This window comes from Aethalodelphis obliquidens, unplaced genomic scaffold (assembly GCF_003676395.1).
Source record: "Aethalodelphis obliquidens isolate GAN/ISIS:26980383/991018 unplaced genomic scaffold, ASM367639v1 scaffold3, whole genome shotgun sequence".
Lineage (NCBI taxonomy): Eukaryota > Metazoa > Chordata > Mammalia > Artiodactyla > Delphinidae > Aethalodelphis > Aethalodelphis obliquidens.
Genome location: NW_020837947.1, coordinates 18,413,295 through 18,439,228, shown reverse-complemented (window position 1 = coordinate 18,439,228; position 25,934 = coordinate 18,413,295). Strand labels below are relative to the sequence as shown.

General features: G+C 36.6%; 1 long non-coding RNA gene and 1 pseudogene across 1 annotated transcript in view; both read left to right on the top strand.

The window, feature by feature from the left end:
• LOC113608075 (uncharacterized) overlaps positions 1 to 25,934 on the top strand; it is a 52,479-nt gene that overhangs the window by 20,439 nt on the left and 6,106 nt on the right. The gene's annotated exons all lie outside the window — the stretch shown is intronic.
• Positions 18,372 to 20,669, top strand: LOC113608066 (copine-4 pseudogene; annotated as a pseudogene).

Genomic DNA, 25,934 nt, shown 5'->3' with positions numbered 1-25,934 from the left:
TTTCTCATGTCAGCTTCTTTGGCCAACTGGTTTAAAATTGCTATCCCCACTTTCCTGCCAAAACCAGAAACTCCACGTTTTTCTTTTGCTGCTTTATTTTTTGTCATTAATTGCTTTGCTCATTAACATACTATATATTTTGCTTTAAAAATTATGTTTATGCATATGTCACCTTAATAAAATGTAAGTTCCATGAAGGCAAGAATTTTTCCTTTTCTATTTTATACGCTGTTGAGTCCTTAGTCATGTTTGGGTCATATGTAGTAGGCACTCAAAAATGTTTATGTAATGAATAAGTGAATGACAGTGATGAAATAAAAGACTATAACAGGGTTGCAATACACCAAAAAAAGAAAAGCAAACTTAGTAATGGTTATAATTAATGTACATCAAAGGCTCACAACTCTTAAGGAGCTTTGATTTTAAAGAGTTTATATCCTGAAAGAGATGAGATTGTTAATGCCCATTAAAAAAAAAACTGATCAAACCAGATACCATAAAACACAGTACCTGGCCTGGTTTTGGGGTGATTTTATCACATGATAGAGATAAGATCCCTGCTGATAAGATGTTAACCCTTTCCTTACTGGGACATCCCATTTCTTTTTGAGATGATGTTATTTCTAACAGTTTTTTTTTCCCAGAAAATGTCTGAATTGAATTATATCAATAAAAGTACATGTGTATATTTATGAAAATACAAGAGTAAGGGCAAATAGTTATACAATATCTAGGCTTTGCTAGAAACTAGCTATTGAGTATTAAACATCAAATCATTAGGTTCTGCTGTAGCATTATATGATAGAATGTGAAGTCCACTGTAAATCATGTTTATCCTCTAAGTTTTACTGAAGAACTAATTATAGATATCAGGCTAAGTCATAGATTTAGGTGTCACCTAGCCTGGGGCCCAGGGATCAAAGTCTAGCAAGGCTCCAGTGTAATTGTCATTTGAAATATACTGGGGACATTTAGAGTAAGTTTTTATATGTCATTATTTTACCACACCTTGTGGTTATACATCCAATAAATGCAACTAACTCTACATAGTCCTGAGTACGGAAATGAGAGAAAAAGTATTCGGAGCCTTGAAAATGGCTGCCCCATAAAACCTTATTCTCCTACAGCTGCCGTCTGTAGCATATCTCTTGTATTCCCTAAACTTCTGTGTCAAATTGGGTACAGGACCAGGTCTGGCTTTTGCCTAGTCTGGTGGCTGGCACATAATAGCCACTCACGATTTGTTTATTAAATGAGTTCATAGTTTAGTTACCTAGCTTGGTTTTCATTCCTTCTAAATTTGATTGAAGCCTGGTTCTCCCTCCTTTTCTGATTTGATCCACTGTTGGCAAAATTCAAAAACTGAGATGTTTCAACTGAGAAAGCAGAACCATCTATGTCCAGCTGTGACCAAATTCATAAGTAAATATGACTTTGAATTACCAAGAATAAGTATGCCAGGTAACTGAGCTGACAGTTTTTACATTAGATTAAGGTATTTCTATTTTATGTATTCTGTATTTCTCTGTATCAGCAAGAATGAAATCTCTGATATAGGGTTCACCCTTGCACCATTTTTTGTGACATTAGATATGTCATTTTTTAATTTTGACATTCAGTTTTTTCTTCTTTAAATGAAGGACCATCTACTTAAAATTGTTGCCATTCCAACATTCCCTGTCCTCCCTTCTCTACTTTATTTTTTCCTCCAGCTCCAAACTATCATGATTCTTTCAGCACTTTTTTTAACTCTGCTAGATCCATAAGTGAGAGAATTTTGTTACAGTGAAGTGTTTAAAACTTAGATTTAACTTATTGTTCTAATTGGGGGTGTCATCTTTTTAAAATTTCATCTTTGAGAACAATATTTTTTATTGTCATAGCAACTGTCACAAATTATATCTTTCATTATTAGTACCTAATGATAATTAGAAATTACAAACCAATTTAAATTAATCAATTTGAAAACTAACGTATACTACAAAGATACCATGGAAGGATTTGTAGTGACAGCAAGACAAAAATTTGATCTTCTTTGACGTACTGAATATAAGTCTTGGTGTAGATGATAGACAACTTAAAAGAGGGAAGAGAAGGCATGCAATTTAAGTATTAAGAGTTATTAGAAGTGTTCATGCTTACACTTGAAATGCTAAAATATTTGAAACTTGAATGGGAAGTTTGAGATAGGAATACAATTTGGTGTTTATAGTCACAAAGTTTTGTTCCACTTCCAATAGCACATTAAAATCAAGATCAAACAGATAATTTGAACTAATAAGAATTATGCAACCTTCTAGATTCTTAGAGATGATGAAATATCATTAGACCTCTTTTTAAAAAATGTATTTTATTGAAGTATAGTTGATTTACAATGTTGTGTTACTTTCTGCTGTACAGCATAGTGATTCAGTTATATGTATATATATATATATATATATATACGTTCTATTTCATATTCTTTTTCATTATGATTTATCACAGGATATTGAATATAGTTAGACCACTTTTCAAAACAGAATGAAATATATTTCATAAAGCTCAAGTTAATCTATACTTACTGAAGTGTACATTTAAATTTCATAGAATTCTCAAAAAAGATCAACATATTTGTCTATACAAAACTTTGAAAACAAGACTATTACAAGAGTGGAATCATGATTAATACTATGAAAGCAACATAAAATAGAAGAATATATATCTTACTGAGGATTAAATTAAGTGAATTCTTGGTTATACCAGGTCAAAGAGAGAGCTGCTTCAATGAAACCATGCAACAGTGGTTAATAGAAAATAGATAATCTATTCCTCTACCAACAGAAATCAAAAAGGAAAAAAATGTGTGTGTGCACGAGAGAGAGAGAGAGAGAGAGAGAGAGAGAGAAAGAGAGAGAGAAGGGAGATGCCTTTTGTAGCTCTAGGTATAGTCCTTATAGCTCCACAGAAAAAGGCAGAGAGGGAAGAGGAGAAGCGGGGCAGGATACAACCCAGGGTTCACACTGAGTTTTGTGATTTACCCAGGTCACCTCTGAGAACCTCAACAACTAAGGTCATAAGTACTCACAATTTAAAAGGTGATCTCTGGTGACAAAAACTTCCCTAGAGGAAAGCCAATTCTTTATGTTCATTTCCCAATGATTCACTGAGCGCTTCTCATGCCCAAGTCACTGGTTGGCTTGGGAGAATAAGGAATTGCAAAACAGGGTACAAGTCCAGGGATTTATAATCTAGGGGAGAAAAACTAAGATTCAAATAGAAATAACTAGGAAATATACAGTAATGTCAAATTTGTCAGGGAGAACTTGTTGGAAATAATGGAAGGAACCATGTATTGGCATAGGGTTAGATTAGAGAAATCATGACATTTCTAAAATGATGGTTATGTGAGTTAGAGGATAAGAGGGTCACTTCCAACTGGAGCTGGTCTTTCATCATCTCCCTCTAACAGCCACTCTCCAACTTCGAAAGGCACAAGCTAGTGAGATGGCTAGGGCAGGTGATGGAGATGTTTGAGGCACAGAAAGTCATCCAGGTTGGCTGGAGAAGAGGGATTTCATATGAATGTACTGGCACAAAGAGCATTAGAGGTGAGTACGCAGCACGTGAGAAGGACAGATTAAGGAATTTGAACTCTGTGTGATGGGGAAACATAGACTGTTTTCAATGTCAAAATGATAATTTATGAGGTACAATTTAACAATTGTCTGAATGGAATTCATGCTGAATTAAGAATCAGGGTAGCAAGAAATGAGTGATGATAATGGGAGATAATGGGGGGATGCTTGCTTCTGGGAGCTCTCCATGAGAGTGAGGAACTTTTTTAAAGAAGGGTGAGTGGGTACAGAGCAGACCTGTAAGATGATTGTGGTCAAAGACCACAAAGCCAAGTTACTGACCTTCAGTGGCAGTGGTGATGGTGTCCAGGTGATGATGCCACCATGTCTGAAAAGGGAAGGGAAAAAAGCGTAAATGAAATTCAATGACAAATTTCTGAGGGCCTTCCCTTGCTTATTTTTGCCTTTTCTTCAGGGCTTGGCACGATGTGTGTTTAATAAGGGTGTGTGTACTTTGAGTTAAAATAGAAACCTGGTGTGGCAGCTTGGCCGTAAAACCCTCTGTCTCAGAACCAGAGAGAGACTATGAGACCCAGAGGGAAGAGGCCCTGTCAATCATCCCCAGGACACCAGGCAACACTCAGCACGGGTTAGGGCATCATATAAATGTCTATTGCATATTTCTTAAATATAAAAATCTCAGCCAAAAAGCCCTGCTTAATGAGGCTAGGAATAACCTGTTAGTCTTAGTGGGATCTGTCACTAGTTCTTCCTCTGAAATAATCTTAATCTGAACATTTGTTTAATAATTTGTTAAAACTTGACATGGGTTAACGATTATTTCTGGCAATGAAAAAAATTTTTTTAATCAACCAATTTTTATTTTGTTTCCTTTTGGAGGAGAAATGGTTCCTCCTCAGTTTACTCTGTAGCATTATTAGAGGAGTAGAAGATGTTAGATTAAAAAGATTTAAATTTACAAACTCACGGAATTCGTACTTCAGCGTTACCTAAAAACAAAATCAAACTTATACTTTGAAACTCACAGCACTGTTGCTAGTGCTTCAAATGAGCAAAGTAATATTGCCTCAATCAAAAGTGGTTATTTAAAAATATTTTAGTTGGCTTTACTATTATTTTGACATTTCCAGGTCACAGATTATTGAAATTAAGGGATTAAATAATCTATAAGCGGATTAGGCTACTTAATGTGAGATAAAAATGACTAAAATGACCAAATCCAAGATGTTAAAAATATACCTTTGATATGATTTGTATAATTTGATATAATTTGTATAATATGAAGTATTGGATAGAAATATTCCTAATCTTTCTTACTTTGACCCTTGACAAAGAAGACATGTATATGTTGTCAGAAGAAGTATTCAACTAGGTGCTTTGAAATTTTATTACATTCTTTCGTAGGGTAGGTTCAGGCTAATTAATTACAAGGTCTAGGGCTATAGGCATGCTGATTTGTATGGCTGAATTAACATATGGTACATTTTAAAAGTAGACTTTATATATAAAGTATATATATATATACACACACACACACACATATGTATAAAGTATATATATAAATATATAAAGTATATATAATATATATATTTATATTTTTGCTGGTGCCAAATGAATACCATAGTCTAAAGATTTTGTGATTATTTTTATTCCATCCTCTGACATGATGGGCATCAGAATTACATATATTACTTCAGTTGAAGTCCTCAAAATGTCAATGTGCCCTTTCTGCTCCCATTTCTTCACCTTTCAGTCTTCAATTCAGGGAAGAAATATGTCTAGTTTAGTTATAAATTAATAAAAAAGGCTACTACAGGTCACCAAACCTTGTGGATACACAGGCAAAAGGAGAGGAAGCAGGAAGAACTGTGGCCTGTTTGGCCTGCTTTCATCCCAGGTATGAGCCAGAAACACCGTGAGAGTTTAACCAGGTGAGGTCATGGTCAAAGGTGAAGCCTGTGCTGTACAATCTGCTAACAGAGCTCTTTCCACATACTATTGTAACGAATTAATTAGAAATTAGAGACAAAGCCACATGTTTGCTCCACCTTGGATCAAAGTCTAGGAGGGATTTGTGATCAGTTTGCTCCATAGACAAAGAATAAGTTTAGGAAGAAAATAGTTGGAGTTGTATAAAAAGAAGAAAAAAAAAGTTTAATTGGAGCTTGTGCATGTACTCACCCAGGGTGCTGAGGACCTGTTGTTTCTTTCATGGATTTTGGTTAAAGTCATTAAGGACATTATCTCATGTATTTGCATATCATGTTTTGTCCTTGCTCTTTAAAATATCAGCTTTGCTGCTGGACAGTGTTAGATCCCGGTAAAAGGCAGAAGCTTCAGATACTAGGGGCCTGTGTTCATTGGGATCAGAACAGCAGAAGAAGCCCCCTCCTATTCTGCTCTCTCCCTTTGTTCCTCCATCTCTCAAGAGGGCTCAGGGGAACATGTGTCACTCCAGCTAAATCTATCCTCTCTTATCCTTTCCTGGAGTTCTCCTTTCCTTCTGACCTGCCCCTGCTTTGTTTTCTTTCTTCTGCCCCCCAAATTAAGTCATTCTCTGATGGTCTTGCTTCACTCCCCTCTCCTTTATCCCTTTTGATTATCTAAAACAATGATGATTAAAGATGACTGAATTAGCACCCGTGGTCCTTACCATGTAATTGAGCTCAAGTTCAAGGGGACAAATCCACTTGGATGTACTCTCCTACTCCAAGTTAAATATGTCCAAGATGGAGGTCATCATTTTCTCTTCCAAATGTGTAGATTTCCCATGTTTATTTTAGAGAATCTTACTACCATCTTCCCTGCCACGTTGGGTTTCTAGCAGTTATCTTTGACCTTCACCCTCCTTTGTCTGTTATGTCCAGTTGGTTTCCATGTTCTTTTGATTTTCCCTTCAAATTGCTTCTCTACCCTGGCTCAGTGTTCATTTCATAATGATTTGACTTACATACGTCATGAAATGATTACCATAATAAATTTAGTGAACATCTGTCACCTCATGTAGATAAGACATTAAAGAATTAGAAAAAAAAATTTCTTCCTTGTGATAAGAACTCTTAGGATTTAATCTTTTAACAACTTTCATATACCGAGTTGACCAAAAAGTTTGTTCAGGTTTTTCCGTAACATCTTATAGAAAACCCTGAATGAACTTTCTGGTCAACCCAATATAATGTACAGCAGCGTTAATCATATTTATTATGCTGTACCTTACATCTCTAGTACTTATTTATCTTATAACTGGAAGTTTGTAACTTTTGGCTACCTTCATCCAGTTCCACCTCTCCACCCCCACCTATGGTAATAACAGATTTGATCTCTTTTTCTATGTGTTTGGTTTGTTTGATTTTGAAGTATAATTAACCTGAAACATGCTGTTAGTTGCTGGTACACAGAGTAGTGATTCGATATTTCTATACACTTCAAAATGATCACCATGATGAAGATGTTACATAATTATTGACTATACTCCCCACACTGTACATTTCATACCTGTGACTCATTTATTTTGTAATTGAAAGTTTGTACCTCTTAATCTCCCTCACCTATTTATGTTTGTATTCACACAAGCACAGTATATTAAAAAAATAGATAAATGTTGAACTTTTAAAGTTAAATGCCTAATTAAATAATTTTCATCAAACCAAGAGAGTAAAGGTTGGCATAACAATCTGACTTTAACTATTGTTAATTTTTACATTTTTTAGAGGTTGCAATTTATTTCTTCACGTATTTAATATTTCTGAAGAATATGGCTCAGAATGCCCCTAATGCAAATTAAGTCAATTGTGTATTCTGATTCCTTCAGGGTATTAGCTGATGCTACTTCATAAGGCATGCTGATTACACACTGCATAAATAAACTACCTCCCACTATGAATAGATCATGTCTTTACCCTGAGCAGCATGCTCAAAGAGAATAATAGCAAAATTCCAGACCCTCACTTTATTGAAATTTTAACATCCTCGCAGGGGAAGTAATCTAATTAAAGCATATATAGGAGTGTGTATGGCCTGTGTGTAAATAAGATTCTGCTTCTTTTAAAACTTTTTCTTAGAAGTGTCTAATGATTTTGTGCCAGCTAAAGTTTTCTTTGTTTTTCAGCTCTTATATATATTTTTCTGTTGTATTATATAATCTTGTTAACTGACCTAAGAATTTTTAAAAAATCATTCTGTCATCTTTGCTAGGTATGTGATTAACAAGTGCTTTTAAGTTTTCAAAAGTTATTTCATTAGTGTTTTATTAATAACCAGATTATAAAATATATATTAATGCAAATATGAACTACTTTTATTACATATAAAGACAATTTTGACTTTTTCCCAAGTCCAAATTATACACGGTTTAATTTACCAGGAATAGGTACACATGAAAGACAGACAAAATACATTTTGTTGAATATGACTTGGCGGTCAAATATATCACAGAATCTAGATTTAATTTAACTATGTATTATGACTCTAGGAACAGATAATACTGCTATCACAATGTGATGTTTGGATTTTCCTAAATTTGCCTTTTAAAATCCCCAGCTTTTCTTTTTCTTTCTTTCTTTTTTAATTTTTTAAATTTTTTATTTTTTTTGCGGTACGCGGGCCTCTCACTGCTGTGGCCTCTCCCGTTGTGGAGCACAGGCTCAGGACGCGCAGGCTCAGCGGCCATGGCTCACGGGCCCAGCTGCTCTGTGGCACGTGGGATCCTCCCGGACTGGGGCACGAACCCGCGTCCCCTGCATTAGCAGGCGGACTCTCAACCACTGCACCACCAGGGAAGCCTTCTTTTTCTTTCTTTTTAAAAAACAGGTTTATTGATGTACATTTGACATACAATAAATTGCACATATTTAAAGAATGCATTCTGATAAGTTTTGATGTACATCCACACACATGAAAGCATCAACACAATCAAGATAATGAACAGATCTACCGTTCAAAAAAGTTTCCTTGCCTTCCTTCTGTCTTTCCCTGACCCCAGTTCCCAGGCAATCACTGTTTTATTTTCTGTCACTATAGATTAGTTTACATTTACTAGAGTTTTATATAAATGGAATAATAAACTTCCTTTTGTATGGCTTCTTTCACTCATAATTATTTTGATATTCATCCATGTTGTTGCCAATAATTAGTGTAGAATTAGTATTATTTCTTCCTTAAATAGTTAGTAGACTTTACCAGTGAAGCCATTTGGGTCTGGAGTTTTCTTTGTAGGAAAATATTTAATGCTAAGTTCACTTTATTAATAGATACAGACAAGGGTATTCAATATCTCTAGTCCAATCTACCTCCTCTTTACCAAGGATTCTTAGTTTGTATTCTTCAGGGAACTGATCCATTTCATCTGAGTTATCAAATATATGGACATAGAGTTGTTTGTAATATTTCCTTATTATCTTTTTAATGTCTATGGGATCAGTAGTGATGTCTCTTTTTCCATTCTGATTGGTAGTTTGTATCTTCTCTCTCACATTCCTGATCAATCTGACTACAGTTTGATCAGTCAAAGAACTGGCTTTTTGATTTATTGATTTTTCTCTATCATTTTTATGTTTTCTATTTCTATTAACCTGCTCTAATTTTTTATTAATTTACATTAGAGTTAACTTGCTCTCTTCTTCCTAGTTACTTAGGATGGAAACTGAGTACATTGTTCTGAGACTTTGATTCTTTTCTAATGTAGACATTTTGTGCTATAAACTTCCCCTATCTATTGCTTTAGTGGCATCCTATACATTTTAATGTGTTATATTATCATTTTTATTCAATTCAGATACGTTTATAACTTCTTTTTTTATTTCTTTTTTGACACATTGGTTAATCATAAATATTTTATCTAGATTCCAAATATCTTCAAATTCTCCAGGTGTTTTGGTTAGAGATTTCTAGTGTAATTTCCATTGGTCAGGTAACATATCTTGTATGACTTGAATTCTTTCAAACTTATTGAGACTTGTTTGATGTCTCAGATTATAGTATGACTTGGCAAATAAAATGTATGTTCTTGAAAAGAATGTTCATCTGGAGCATGAGGGGCAGAGCCTCAGGTGCTCCAGCATCATCACAAGTTGTGGCAGAGATAGGGGAGGATGGGGGAAATGGCTGCTTCTCCTGGGCACTAGGGAATGCAGCTAGACCTGGATCCAAAGCAGGCTCTCCGTATCGACCAGGCTCAGAAGACAACGTCTGGCAAGAGGACCGAGCAGATGCAGAAGGCCAGCCACCCTGTACCTTTGGATTGGAGAATTTATTTAACACATTTACATCTAAGCCGTGTGGCTGACAGGGTCTTGGTGCTCCGGCTGGGTGTCAGGCCTTAGCCTCTGAGGTGGGAGAGCCGAGTTCAGGACACTGGACCACCAGAGACCTCGAGCCCCACGTAATAACAATTGGGGAGAACTCTCCCAGAGATCTCCGTCTCAACGCTAAGACCCAGCTCCACTCAATGACCAGCAAGCTACAGTGCTGGACACTCCATTCCAAAAAACTAGTAACACAGGAACACAACACCACCCATGAGCAGAGAGGCTGCCTAAAATCATAATAAGTTCACAGACACCCCCAAACACACCACCAGATGTAGTCCTGCCCACCAGAAAGACAAGATCCAGCTTCATCAACCAAAACACAGGAACCAGTGCCCTCCACCAGGAAGCCTGCACAACCCACTGAACCAACCTTACACACGGGGGGCAGACACCAAATACAATGGGAACTAGCCTGTGAAAAGGAGACCCCAAACACAGTAAGTAAAGCAAAATGAGAAGACAGAGAAATACACAGCAGGTGAAGGAGCAAGGTAAAAACCCACCACACCAAACAAATGAAGAGGAAATAGGCAGTCTACCTGAAAAAGAATACAGAGTAATGATAGTAAAGATGATCATTCTAAATCTTGGAAATAGAATGGAGAAAATACAAGAAACATTTAACAAGGACCTAGAAGAACTGAAGAGCAAACAAATAATGATGAACAAAACAATAAATGAAATTAAAAATTCTCTGAAAGGAATCAATAGCAGAATAATAGAGGCCGAAGAATGGATACCTGACCTGGAACATAAAATAGTGAAAATAACTACAGCAGAGCAGAATAAAGAAAAAAGAATGAAAAGAATTGAGGACAGTCTCAGAGATGTCTGGGACAACATTAAACGCACCAACATTCGAATTATAGGGGTAGCAAAAGAAGAAGAGAAAAAGAAAGGGACTGAGAAAATATTTGAAGAGATTAGAGTTGAAAATGTCCATAATATGGGAAAGGAAATAGTCAATCAAGTCTAGGAAGTGCAGAGAGTCCCATACAGGATAAATCCAAGGAGAAACACACCAAGACATATATTAATCAAACTATCAAAAATTAAATACAAAGAAAAAATATTAACAGCAGCAAGGGAAAAGCAACAAATAACATACAAGGGAGGAATCCCCATAAGGTTAACAGCTGATCTTTCAGCAGAAACTCTGCAAGCCAGAAGGGACTGGCAGGACATATTGAAAGTGATGAAGGAGAAAAACCTACAACCAAGATTACTCTACCCAGCAAGGATCGCATTCAGATTTGATGGAGAAATTAAAACCTTTACAGACAAGCAAAAGCTGAGAGAGTTCAGCACCACCAAACCAGCTTTACAACAAATGCTAAAGGAACTTCTCTAGGCAAGAAACACAAGAGAAGGAAAAGACCTACAATAACAAACCCAAAACAATTAAGAAAATGGTACTAGGAACATACATGTAATAATTACCTTAAATGTAAATGGATTAAATGCTCCAACCAAAAGACATAGACTGGCTGAATGGATACAAAAACAAGACCAGTATATATGCTGCCTACAAGAGACCCACTTCGGACCTAGGGACATATACAGACTGAAAATGAGGGGATGGAAAAAGATATTCCATGCAAATGGAAACCAAAAGAAAGCTGGAGTAGCAATTCTCATATCAGATAAAATAGACTTTAAAATAAAGACAATTACAAGAAACAAAGAAGGACACTACATAATGATCAAGGGATCAATCCAAGAAGAAGATATAACCATTGTAAATATTTATGCACCCAACATAGGAGCACCTCAATACATAAGGCAAATGCTAGCAACCATAAAAGGGGAAATCAACAGTAACATAATCACAGTAGGGGGCTTTAACACCCCACTTTCACCAATAAAAAAGAAAACACAAGCTTTAAATGACACATTAAACAAGATAGACTTAATTGATATTTATAGGACATTCCATCCAAAAACAATGGAATACAGTTTCTTCTCAAGTGCTCATGGAACATTCTCCAGGATAGATCATATTTTGGGTCACAAGTCAAGTCTTGGTAAACTTAAGAAAATTGAAATCATATCAAGTATCTTTTCTGACCACAACGCTGTGAGACTAGATATCAATTACAGGAAAAAAATCTGTGAAAAATACAAACACATGGAGGTTAAACAATACACTACTAAATAAGCAAGAGATCACTGAAGAAATCAAAGAGGAAATCAGAAAATACCTAGAAACAAATGACAGTGAAAACACAGAGACCCAAAACCTGTGGGACACACCAAAAGCAGTTCTAAGAGGGAAGTTTATAGCAATTCAGTCTTACCTCAAGCAACAAGAAACATCTCAAATAAACAACCTAACCTTATACCTAAAGCAATTAGAGAAAGAAGAACAAAAAGACCCCCAAAGTTAGCAGAAGGAAAGAAATCATAAAGATCAGATCAGAAATAAATGAAAATGAAATGAAGGAAATGATAGCAAAGATCAGTAAAACTAAAAGCTGTTTCTTTGAGAAGATAAACACAATTGATAAACCATTAGCCAGATTCATCAAGAAAAAGGGAGAAGACAAATCAGAAGAATTAGAAATGAAAACAGAGAAGTAATAACTGACACTGCAGAAATACAAAGAATCATGAGAGATTACTACAAGCAGCTATAAGCCAATACAATGGACAACCTGGAAGAAATGGACAAATTCTTAGGAAAGCACAACCTTCTGAGACTGAACCAGGAAGAAATAGAAAATATAAACAGACCAATTACAAGCACTGAAATTGAAACTGTGATTAAAAATCTTCCAACAAACAGAAACCCAGGACCAGATGGCTTCACAGGTGAACTCTATCAAACATTTAGAGAAGAGTTAACACTTATCCTTCTCAAAGTCTTCCAAAATATAGCAGAGGGAGGACACTGCCAAACTCATTCTACGAGGCCACCATTACCCTGATACCAAAACCAGACAAAGATGTCACAAAAAAAGAAAACCACATGCCAATATCACTGATGAACATAGATGCAAAAATCTACAACAAAATACTATCAAACAAAATCCAACAGCACATTAAAAGGATCATACACCGTGATCAAGTGGGGTTTATCCCAGGAATGCAAGGATTCTTCAATATACACAAATCAATGTGATACACCATATTAACAAGTGGAAGGATAAAAACCATATGATAACCTCAATAGATGCAGAAAAAGCTTTTGACAAAATTCAACACCCATTTATGATAAAAACCCTCCAGAAATTAGGCATAGTGGGAACTTACCTCAACATAATAAAGGCCATATATGACAAGCTCACAGCCAGCGTCATTCTCAATGGTAATAAACTGAAACCATTTCCACTAAGATCAGGAACAAGACAAGGTTGCCCACTCTCACCACTATTATTCAACATAGTTTTGGAAGTTTTAGGCACAGCTATCAGAGAAGAAAAAGAAATAAAAGGAATCCAAATCGGAAAAGAAGAAGTAAAGCTGTCACTATTTGCAGATGACATGATACTGTACATAGAGAGAGTTCTAAAGATGCTACCAGAAAACTACTAGAGCTAATCAATGTATTTGGTAAAGTAGCAGGATACAAAATTAATGCACAGAAATCTCGAGCATTCCTATATACTAATGATGAAAAATCTGAAAGAGAAATTAAGGATACACTCCCAGTTACCACTGCAACAAAAAGGATAAAATACCTAGGAATAAACCTACCTAAGGAGACAAAAGACCCGTATGCAGAAAACTATAAGACACTGATGAAAGTAATTAAAGCTGATACAAACAGATGGAGAGATATACCATATTCTTGGATTGGAAGAATCAACATTGTGAAAATGACTCTACTACCCAAAACAATCTACAGATTCAGTGCAATCCGTATCAGACTACCAATGCATTTTTCACAGAACTAGAACAAAAAATTTCACAATTTCTATAGAAATACAAGACTGTGAATAGCCAAAGCAATCTTGAGAAAGAAAAACGGAGTTGGAGGAAACAGACTCCCTGACTTCAGACTATACTACAAAGCTACAGTAATCAAGACAGTATGGTACTGGCACAAAAACAGAAATATAGATCAATGGAACAGGGTAGAGAGCCCAGAGATAAACCCACGTGCATATGGTCACCTTATCTTTGATAAAGGAGGCAAGAATATACAATGGAAAAAGAAAGCTTCTTCAATAATTGGTGCTGGGAAGACTGGACAGCTACATGTAAAAGAATGATATTAGAACACTTCCTAACACCATACACAAAAATAAACTCAAAATGGATTAAGGAGCTAAATGTAAAGCCAGTCACTATAGAACTCTTAGAGGAAAGCCTAGGCAGAACACTCTATCACAGCAAGATCCTTTTTGACCCACCTCCTAGCGAAATGGAAATAAAAACTAAAATACACAAATGGGACCTAGTGAAACTTAAAATCTTTTGCACAGCAAAGGAAACCATAAAGAAGACAAAATACAACCCTCAGAATGGGAGAAAATATTTGTCAGTGAAGCAAATGACAAAGGATTAATTCCAAAGTATATAAACAGCTCATGCAGCTCAATATCAGAAAAACAACCCAATCCAAAAATGGGCAGAAGACCTAAATAGATATTTCTCCAAAGAAGATATACAGATTGCCAACAAACACATGAAAGGATGCTCAACATCACTAATCATTAAAGAATGATTGCAAATCAAATGCAGTCATTTGATGCAAATCAAAACTACTATGATGTATCACCTCACACCAGTAAGAATGGCCATCATCAAAAAATTTAGAAACAATAAATGCTGGAGAGGGTATGGAGAAAAGGGAACCCTCTTGCCCTGTTGGTGGGAATGTAAATTGATACAGCCACTATGGAGAACAGTATGGAGGTTCCTTAAAAAACTAAAAATAGAACTACCATAAGACCCAGCAATCCCACTACTGGGCATATACCATAATTCAAAACGAGTCATGTACCTCAATGTTCATTGCAGCACTATTTACAATAGTCAGGACATGGAAACAAGCTAAGTGTCCATCGACAGATGAATGGATAAAGAAGATGTGGCACATATCTACAGTGGAATATTACTCAGCCATAAAAAGAAACAAAATTGAGTTATTTGTAGTGAGGTCGATGGACCTTGAATCTGTCATACAGAGTGAAGTAAGTCAGAAAGAGAAAAACAAATACTGTATGCTAATACATATATATGGAATCTAAAAAAAGAAAAAAAAGTTCTGAAAAACGTAGAGCCAGCACAGGAATAAAGAGGCAGTTGTAGAGAATGGACCTGTGGACACGGGAAGTGGGATGGGTAAGCTGGGACGAAGTGAGAGAGTGGCATTGACGTATATACACTACCAAATATAAAATAGATAGCTAGTGGGAAGCAGCTGCATAGCACAAGATCAGCTTGGTGCTTTGTGACCACCTAGAAGGTTGGGATATGGAGGGTGGGAGGGAGACACAATAGGGAGCGGATATGGGGATATATGTGTACATATAGCTGATTCACTTTGTTATACAGCACAACCAAACACAGCATTGTAAAGCACTTATACTCCAATAAAGATGTTAAAAGAAAAAAAAATGTTCATCTGTTGTGATGAAGTGTTCTGTAAATGTCAATTAAAGCAATTTTGATGGACAGTATTCGATATTTTATATCTTCTACAGCCCTGATTGATTCTACAAGCTGACTTATTTTTGGTCAGCTTGTTCTATCAGGTATTATGAATGATATTTCTATCTTCTATTATATTTATGAATTTACCTATTGATTCTTATAGGTCTATCTGTTTTTGATTCATGTATTAACAGAAGTTTAGAATTGTTATTTCATCTCAATGGAGTTTCTTTTTTATCATTATGAAATTTAAAATTTTAATCCCTGATAATATTGTTTGTTCTGGAATCTACTTTTCAAAACATTTGTTTTTGTTAATGTTAACATGATAAACATTTTTACATCTTTTTATTATTTGTTTATATATATAAAATATTTCTTATAGATAGCATATAGTTGGATTTGCTTTTTATCTAATCTTACAACCTGTCCCTTTTAATTCGGGTATTTAGACTACTCACATTTAATGTGATTACTAATATTGCTAAATTGAAATCTGTAATCTTGCTATTTGTTTTCTCTTTGCTCTATCCTTTGTGTTCCTTTTTTTTCTTCTTCCACAATATTTTGGATATTTTTAAAATTTCTATTTATCTCCTTTGTTGGCTTCTTTTGGTGGTCACTATAAACTCTTTACTGTTTATAGTACACATTTTTAACTTATCATCCTCTACCTTCTTTTGATATTGTATCAATCAAGTCACATTTAATATAAAAAAATTGTAATAATATATGCATTCACCTCCAAACTTTAAGCCTTTGTTTTCATACATTTCACTTTTATATATGTTATAAACCTTATACTGCATTATTTGTGTAAGTAGTTAATTTCATTACAAAAATATTTAAATAGTAGAATAACTTGTATATTTAGCCATGTAGTCACTACTACTGATTTTCTTTTTTCTTTGTATAGATCCATATTTCTATCTAGTATCATTTTTCTTCTGCTTAAAGGCCTTCTTTTATTTTTTATTGTGGTGAATTTTTTTGCTGATGAATGCTTTTAGTTTTTTTATGTCAGAAAAAAATAATGTTTATATCACTTTCATTTAAAAGAATATTTTCACTAGGTGTAGAATTCTAACTTGGCAGATTTTTTTTCTTTTAGTCTTTTAAAGATGTTGCCTATTCACTTACATTGTTTTTAAATGAGAAATTTGCTGGTTTCCTTTTCTTTGTTCCTCTGCATGTAATATGTCTTTTTTTTCCTCTGGCTCTTAAGGTTTCTTTTATTACCACTACTTTTGAGCCATTTGCTTATGTTGTACCTTGGCATGATTTTCTTTATGTTTCTTGAGTTTAGGGTTAATTGAAATTCTTGAATTTGTGGGTTTATAGTTTGCATCAAAATTTTTAAAATTTTGATCATAGCTTCTTCAAATATTTTTTCCTGTCTCCCATCCTTCCTTTAATAAGAAAAATAATTATTAGACTGTTAAAAGTTTTCCCAGAGTTCACTGATACCTTGCTCATTTTCAATTTTTGTGTGTGTGTGTGTTTCATTTTGGATCACTTCTATTGCTGTCTCTTCAAGTTCACTAATCTTATTCAATCTCTAATTTACCACTAAAACCCTTCTTATGTATTTTTTGTTAGACATTTTAGTTTTCATTTAAGGTATTTCAATCATTTTTTTAAATCTCATGTGCATGAGATTTATAAGACCAAAGGAAAAAGTACCCAAAAGAATTGGAAGACTTACATAGGGCCAGGACTAGTCCTATTTTTATCAGCTTGAAAAGCCAAAGCTAGCAGAAAAAAAGAAATAATAAAGATTACAGCCAAGATAAACATAATGGAGAATAGAAAAATAATAGATAAAATAAAAACTCAAAAGTTGGTTCTTTGAAGAGGTCAACAAAATTGACAAACCTTTAGCTACATGGACTAAGAAACAAAAGAGAGAAGACTTAAAATCAGAAATGAAAATGGGGACATTATGACCAATTCTACACAAATAAAAAGAATTATAAGAGTTCTATGAACAAGTGTATGCCAAAAAATTAGATAATTTAGATGAAGTGGACAAATTTCTAGAAACACAAAATTTACTAGACTAAGTCACGAAGAAATAGAAAATCTGAACAGGCTATAACTAGTAAGGAAATTGAATCAGTAATCAACTATCTCTCAACAACAAAAAATCTCTGGACCTGACGGCTGCATTGGTGAATTCTATCAAACATTTAAAGAGTTAATACCAATACTTCTCAAACTTTTACAAAAAATTGAAGAGGAGGGAATATTTTCTAGCTCACTCTATGAGGCCATTACCCTGATTCTAAAGCCAGATAAAATCACTACAAGAAAAGAAAACTACAGATCAATATCTCTTAAAAACACTGATACAAAATCATCAACAAAATCGTATCAAACAAAATTCAGCTACATAGTAAAACAATTATACACTATGGCCAAGTGGGATTTATTCCTGGAAAGCAAGGATGGCTCAATCCGTAAAAATCAATAAATGTAATACACCATATAAACAGAATGAAGGAAAAAAACCACATAATTATCTCAATTGATACAGAAAAAGATTTTGACAAAATTTAACATCCTTTCATGATAAAAAAAAAATACTCAACAAACAGGGATAGAAGGAAACTACCTCAACATAATAAAGCCATATATGAAAAACCCACAGAGGGGCTTCCCTGGTGGCAACAGTAGTTGAGAGTCCGGCTGCAGGGGACACGGGTTCATGCCCCGGTCCGGGAAAATCCCACATGCTGTGGAGCGGCTGGGCCCATGAGCCATGGCCGCTGAGCCTGCGCATCTGGAGCCTGTGTTCTGCAACGGGAGAGGCCACAACAGTGAGAGGCCCACGTACCGCAAAAAAAAAAAAAAAAAAACCCACAGAGAATATCATACTCAATGGTGAAAGACAAAGTATTTGTTCTAAGATTAGAAACAAAACAAGTTTTATTATTTCTATTCAACACAGTACTGGGAAATCTAGCCAGAGCAACTAGGGAAGAAACAGAGATAAAAGGCATACAAATTTTGAAGGAAGGAGTAAAAGTATCTGTTTGCAGATGATATGATTTTATACGTAGAAAAATCTAAGTATTGGAGCCGGCAGCACACGGGCGGCAGGGCGTGCGGGTTTCGACAGACGGTGGAAGCTCTCGGCGGAGCCGCGGTCCCCGGCTGCCTGGGTAGCGACCCGCTTCCTCCCTCCCGCTCCGCCCCTCTCTCTGGCGTCCCCACCTCTCTCCCCAAGTGACTGAGGGCCAAGCGCCCCTGCCCTCGCCGCTCGGGTTGGGGTCTGTGTCCCTGCGCAGCGTCTTTCCCCTCCACGGTCGCTGAGCTGCCCCCGGAGCCCAAGAAGAGGGCGGCACGACCCCCTAGGCCGACCGCGGGCCTGCCCACCGCCGCGTCGTTCTGGTTGGACCCCGCCAGCTGAAGGCCAGTCTGCCCTCGGGTCCCTGCGCCAGAATGAAGAAGATGAGCAACATTTATGAGTCAGCTGCCAGTACACTGGGAATCTTTAACAGCCAGCAAAGTTGAGCTGAATGTGGCACGCAAAGGCACTTCTGACAGAGATGCCCTTTCCAAACCAGACCCCTGTGTCATCCTCAAGATGCACTCCCATGGGCAGTGGTTCGAGATTGACAGAACAGAGGTGATTCGCACCTGCATCAACCCAGTGTATTCAAAACTGTTTACGGGGGACGTTTATTTTGAGGAGGTGCAGCACCTGTGGTTTGAGGTCCACGACATCAGCAGCAACCACGATGGGCCGAAGGAGGCTGACTTCCTGGGCGGCATGGAGTGCACCCTTGGCCAGATTGTTTCCCAGAGAAAGCTGTCCAAATGCTTGTTGAAGCACGGGAACATGGCAGGGAAATCCTCCATCACGGTGATTGCTGAGGAATTATCTGGTAATCATGACTACATTGAACTTGCCTTCAACTCACGGAAATTGGATGACCAGGATTTCTTCAGTAAGTCTGACCCACTTCTGGAAATTTTTCGAATGAATGATGATGCAACTCCACAGCTTGTGCACCGAACTGAGGTTGTGATGAATAACTTAAGCCCAGCCTGGAAATCATTCAAAGTATCAGTAAATTGTCCATGCAGTGGAGATCCTGACCGCCGACTGACATGCATAGTATGGGACTGGGACTCCCATGGCAGACATGACTTCATTGGAGAATTCACCTCAACATTCAAGTAGATGAGAAGAGTGATGGAAGGAAAACAGGTGCAGTAGGAGTGCATCAACCCCAAGTACAAAGCCAAGAAGAAGAATTCTAAGAACTCAGGCATTGTGATTTTGAATCAGTGCAAGACCCACAAGGTGCATTCTTTCTTGGACTACATCATGGGTGGCTGCCTAATCCAGTTTACAGTAGCTATAGATTTCACAGCCTCGAATGGGTACCCCAGGAACAGCTGTTCCCTGCCCTACATCCACCCCTGCCAGCCCAATGAGTACCTGAAGGCCTTGGTGGCTGTGGGAGAGATTTGCCAAGACTATGACAGTGACAAAATGTTCCCAGCCTTTGGGTTTGGTGCCAGGATACTGCCAGAGTACAGGGTATCTCATGACTTCGCAGTCAACTTTAATGAAGACAACCCAGAATGGGCAGGGATTCAAGGAGTTGTGGAAGCCTACCAGAGCTGCCTTCCCAAACTCTAGCTCTAGGGTCCCACCAACAATGCTCCCATCATGCAGAAGGTCGCCAAGTCAGCATCAGAGGAGACCAGCACCAAGGAGGCATCACAGTACTTCATCCTGCTGATCCTGACCGACGGGGTCATCACAGACATGGCCGACACGCGGGAGGACATTGTCCACGCCTCCCACCTCCCCATGTCGGTCATCATCATGGGAGTGGGCAATGCAGACTTCAGCGACATGCAGATGCTGGACAGAGACGACGGGATTCTGAGGTCACCCAAGGGAGAGCCCGTCCTTCGTGACATCGTCCAGTTCGTGCCCTTCAGGAACTTCAAACATGCATCTCCAGCTGCCCTGGCAAAGAGCGTGTTGGCTGAAGTCCCAAACCAAGTCGTGGGCTATTACAATGGCAAAGGGATTAAGCCAAAATGTTCATCAGAAATGTATGACACTTCCCGGACACTGGCTCCATGAACTCTACACACTTTTACAGAGTCCTCAAATACTATTCCTGCTGATATTTAATACTTCTATTATCCTGTACTTAAAAAAAAAAACAGGTACACACTTAAAAATAGCACGTTTTGGTGATTTTTTTTTTTTTTTTTTGCAGTACGCGGGCCTCTCACCGCTGTGGCCTCTCCCGTCGCAGAGCACAGGCTCCGGACGCGCAGGCTCAGCGGCCATGGCTCACCGGCCCAGCCGCTCCGCGGCATGTGGGATCCTCCCAGACCGGGGCACGAACCCACGTCCCCTGCATCGGCAGGTGGACTCTCAACCACTGCACCACCAGGGAAGCCCGGTGATTTTTAACTAACAATTTTTTTTTGCATGTGTAGCCCTGAGGCCTGGATCTGCTAAGCCCTTGTATTGTTAAAGACGTTTTACAAAGAAACACAGATAATTATAACTTACTCTTTACATTACAGCATGTCACCTTGAAATAAAGTGTTATCTGTATCTGTTTTTTATACAGGTTTGTTGAAATTTTGCTAAATTTCTTATTATCTTTACACTGTAAAGCATTTTGAAACATTTCTTGAACGTTGATAGCCAAAGCATATTTGGTTTTATCTGCTACAGGATGAGAGACTTTTTAAAATGGCAGATGCATGGACTGTATTTTACATGTTTTAAAGAAAAAGAAACTCCAAAAATCTAAATATTCTGTAAAAAACTGTTAGAACTAATAAATGAATTCATCAAAGCAGGATACAAAGTCAACACACAAAAAATCAATTGTATTTCTATACACAAACAATGAACAATCTGAAAAGTAAATTACAAAAACAATTCCATTTACATTAGCATCAAGAAAAATAAAATACTTATGAACTAACTTAATCAAGGAGGTGAAAGACTTGTAAAGTGAAAACTACAAAACATTGCTGAAAGAAATTAAAGACATAAATGGAAACACATCCCATGTTCATGGATTGGAAGACCATTTTAATGTCATTACTAGCCAAAGCAGTCTACAGATTCAGTGCAATCTTTATCAAAATCTCAATGAATTTTTTACAGAAATAGAAAAACACATCCTAAAACTTATAGGGAATGGGTGACCCTCTGAAGATTTCAGGAGTTCTCTTTCTATGAAGCTCTCTTTTCTAGTCCTCTGTCCTTCAAACTCTAGCTGCCTTGGTCTCCCCTAGACTTTCTTTCATATCCATCTCCTCTATCTAAGGAATATGCTGAGATATGCCTAGGTTAACTCTCCCTGCACTGCAGCTGGAAAACTCTCTCATGGCCATAAGCTGAAGCAATTATAGGGCTCACCTCATTTGTTTCCTATATGTTGGTAATCACTGTCCTTCATCATTTTATGACTGTGTCTTGAAAGCCAGTTTCATGTGTTTTGCTCAGGTTTTTAGTTATCTTAGTTGGGACGATCAATCCAGTCCTTGTTACTCCAACTGAAGTGGACATGGTATGTCTCAGGTTATTAAGTTCTCCATTTTATTTCTAACTATTAAGGTGAAAAATTTTAAAGCAGTATTTATAGATATATAACCACAAATAATATATTGCAAGTATGGATAGAATCCTTTCCTTAAAAATAAAATTCCAAATTAGATATAATTGCCAGTATATATTATATTTTTAATTGGTTTTTGATGTAGTAGAGACATCATGATACAAAAGCTTTAATTAAAAGAATGCAACTTCCAGATCTTACGAAGATTACCTTAAATAAAATTTTCATAATCATTATATTGTGCTCACTTTTGAGTTGTATTTCAACTTCAGTATTCCTCAAACTTCCTATGTGAAACCAGTTGTCTGTTAAGAGTAAATGTTAAATAATATGTTTATTTAAAAACATAAATAACATTAGATAAATGTTATTTAGATAAAAATAATATTTTATCTAAAAACAAAATATGTGTTCTTAGTATAATGAGCAAGGTTAGCAATAACTACAAAACAAGGTTCAAACCCCTCAACAAGACCCTTAGTGGGAACTGCCTGCCTATCTTGTGTTTCTCTCCAGCCTAATTTCCGCTCGCTTTATACGACATGCTCACCCAGTACTTGAAGAGCTCATAATTCTCTGCACCCACTCTGCTGTTTCTTACCTCTGACTGTCTTGTATGCTGTTCTTTCACAGTGATGTTCTTTCTCCTTTTTCAATATGGAACATTTGTAGTTATCCTTCAAGACAGCTCAGATGCTATCTACTGCAGGAAGTTTCTCCTAATTGCCTCATATTGGGCACAATTCCCCCTCCACCACCTGTGAGTACTTCCATCCCTGCACATACCACATTATATTGAAATTTTCTGTTTATCTGTTTGCATTCCAAAACAAGCTCAAGAGTATAGATATATATTTACGTATCTAACCCCATCATCTAGCACAGTGCTTGTCATAGAGCAGGTGTTCAATAAATGTGAGTTAAAAATAAGTGAACTGTGTGTTGAGTGAGATTCCTTTCTCATTCTGAAACAGTGTTTTTCTAAAATGTTTTAGCCTCCAGTCATATTGGTTGATTTGACCCTACTTCTTAAAATTCTGCATTCCCAATTTCCCTTGTACCCAAATCATAATGTGTTGTTCCTTAATGTCAGGTCTACTCTTCTCTTCTCTCTCAGTTTGGAAGTTTTATATTTTATTTATTGGAATATCTTTGCAATGGACTGAGTGTCTGCATTCCCCAAAATTCATATGTTGAAACCCTTATCCCAATGTGATCGTATTTGGAGGTGGGGCTTTGGAGAGTAATGAGTAATGTGAATTACTCACATTTGGGAAGTAATGTGAAGCCCTCATAAACGGGATTAGTGCCCTTATAAGAAGAGGCCAGAGAGCTACCTATCTCTCTTTCCTCCATGTGAGGGCACAATGGGAAGTCAGCCATCTGTAAAACACAAGAAAGCTCTCATCAGAACCTGACCATGCTGGCAACCTGATGTCAGACTTCTAGGCTCCAGAACTGTGAAATATAAACTTCTACTGTTTATAAACCACCCATTCTATGGTATGATGTTATAGCAGCCCAAACTGACTAAGACAATCCTTAATTTTTAAAAATACACTAATCTTTAAACATTTTCCTACAAAGTCTACAGTTAATATTATTCCTAAAGAAAAAAACAGGCACGCTAGAGTCTATCAGAATTCCCTCTCTTTCCCATATCTTTTATTTTGTATACCTCCAAAAGCACAAAGTTATTGTTATTATTTGTTTACAGGGAATACTTTTTAGAATTTTACCAAAATGTTATATTGACTCATTTATTTACCATTGCAGCTTGTATTCCACACTTTCATTCTGGGTTCATTTCTATTTTCCTGAGATAAATCCTTCATTAATTTTTTTTTTTGGCAGGGGGCAAGAGCCTGTTATGGTAAACTCACATTTTCAAAATGTTTTTATTTAATTTAAAATAAATATTTCTACCTCACTTTTGAATAAGAGTTTAATTGGGTCTTAATTCCAAGATTGACAGTTATTTTACCTCAGCTCTGAAGACATCACTTCACTGCTTTCTAGTGTCTGCTGTCAATTTGATTGGTTTTTATTTTTAGGTAGCTTGTCAGTTCTTTAGATTTTAATCTTCAACATTGGTCTGTAATTTCAGTTGATCTATCTAGATGCAGAATTCTACCCCCTGACCTCCCATTTGTGTTTTGTTATTGGTCGATGTGCTTTTTCCAATCTGAAGTCATGTCTTGTCAATTCTGAACATTTTCAGCAGTTGTATCATCAAATATTTCTCCTAAACACCCCACCACCACCACCACCATTTTAACCATTTCATCCTTCTGAGACTTCTATTAGGCATACATTAGTGTTTTTCAATCTATCTACTTGGGTATTTCATATTTTCTAACTCTTTATCTATGAGAACATTTGCTTTTTAAAATTCTACCTTCTAAATCATTAGTCCTCTTCAGGTTTATTCAGTCTACTCTTTCAACATTTGAAGTTTCCATTACTAAAATTTTCCAATGTCTCTTTTTTATATTGGTCTTATTTTTTTTTGTTTTCTTGTTTGACATCTTCCTGTTCTCATTGCAAAGAAGAAATTTTATTCCTTTATCTTTTTGGTAATTCTAAATATACTCATTTTAAACACCTTTTAAGTTTGCTACATTATTTCTCTTTCCTTGGGTGTGATTTCTTTCTTTTGCTATATTTACTGACTGTCCTTTCAGTTTTAAGTTTCTTTTTTTGCTTTGTAATGTTAGTTCTTTAGTTCATATTTTAAATTCATGCATGCTGTTTTCTGCCATGAGGTTTGGATGGCTTTTAGGATGATTCCCTCCCTACCCGTTCTGACATCCAGTAGGGATGCTCTAGTAAAAAGGACAGGATAGTTGTTACATTATTGAAATACTTCCTATCAGTTGGCAAGTAGCTGCTTTTCCGAACTCCCTGAAGAATATTTCTCTCCCATTGAACTCTGACTCCTTTTTGAGAACCCCAGGACCTATCCACAATTCAGTTACTAAATGGTTAAAAACCAGCTCAGGCGTCTAGCACTCTGTTCCAATACAAGAGCAAAGTCCTTTCTGATTGGTGGGTGCATTTTTATATCACCCCTGCTTCCACTCAAGTCTTAACATGGGGAGGTTGGAGGCTTTTCTCCCATGCAGGAAGTGCTATCCCTGATACCACATCCATGGTGGTAGAGGGCCACCCCCATCCCCATTTTTTCCCATTTGGCGAGCCGATTTCCTCATGGAATCATAGGAAAGTGGCATATTGCCTCTGACAACATAAACTATAAGGGGAGTTATTCCAGCCTTAGTTCAGTGCTAGGAGTTCATGAATACTCTAGCCACTTGCTCACTCACAAAGCCTATTTCTGGTCTCCTGACATTTGCAGGGTGAATTCAGCTTCTTTTCCAAAATAGACTTTTAAGCTTGCTCAATTCCAATTCCCAGTACCGGCTTGTGGGTTACACTATTCCAGCCCCCAATCCACCACTACAGGTTTAGTCCATTGACTTTTTTAAACTGAGATATAATTGACATATTGTTTCAGGAATATAACATTATGATTTGATATTTGTATATGTTTTGAACGATCACCACAATAAGTCTAGTTAACATCTGTCACCATATGTAGTTGCACATTTTTTTCTTTGTGATGTGAATTTTAGCGACTTTACTCTTTTAACAACTTTCAAAGATACAAGTGTATTATTAACTACAGTCACTATGCTGTATTTTACATCCTCGTGACATTTATTTTTTAACTGGAAGTTGGTACCTTTTGACCATTGTCACCCATTTTGCCCAGCCCTCACCTCCTGCCTTTGGTAACCACCCACTTACATTTTTCAATGGCTTCCAATCATGAT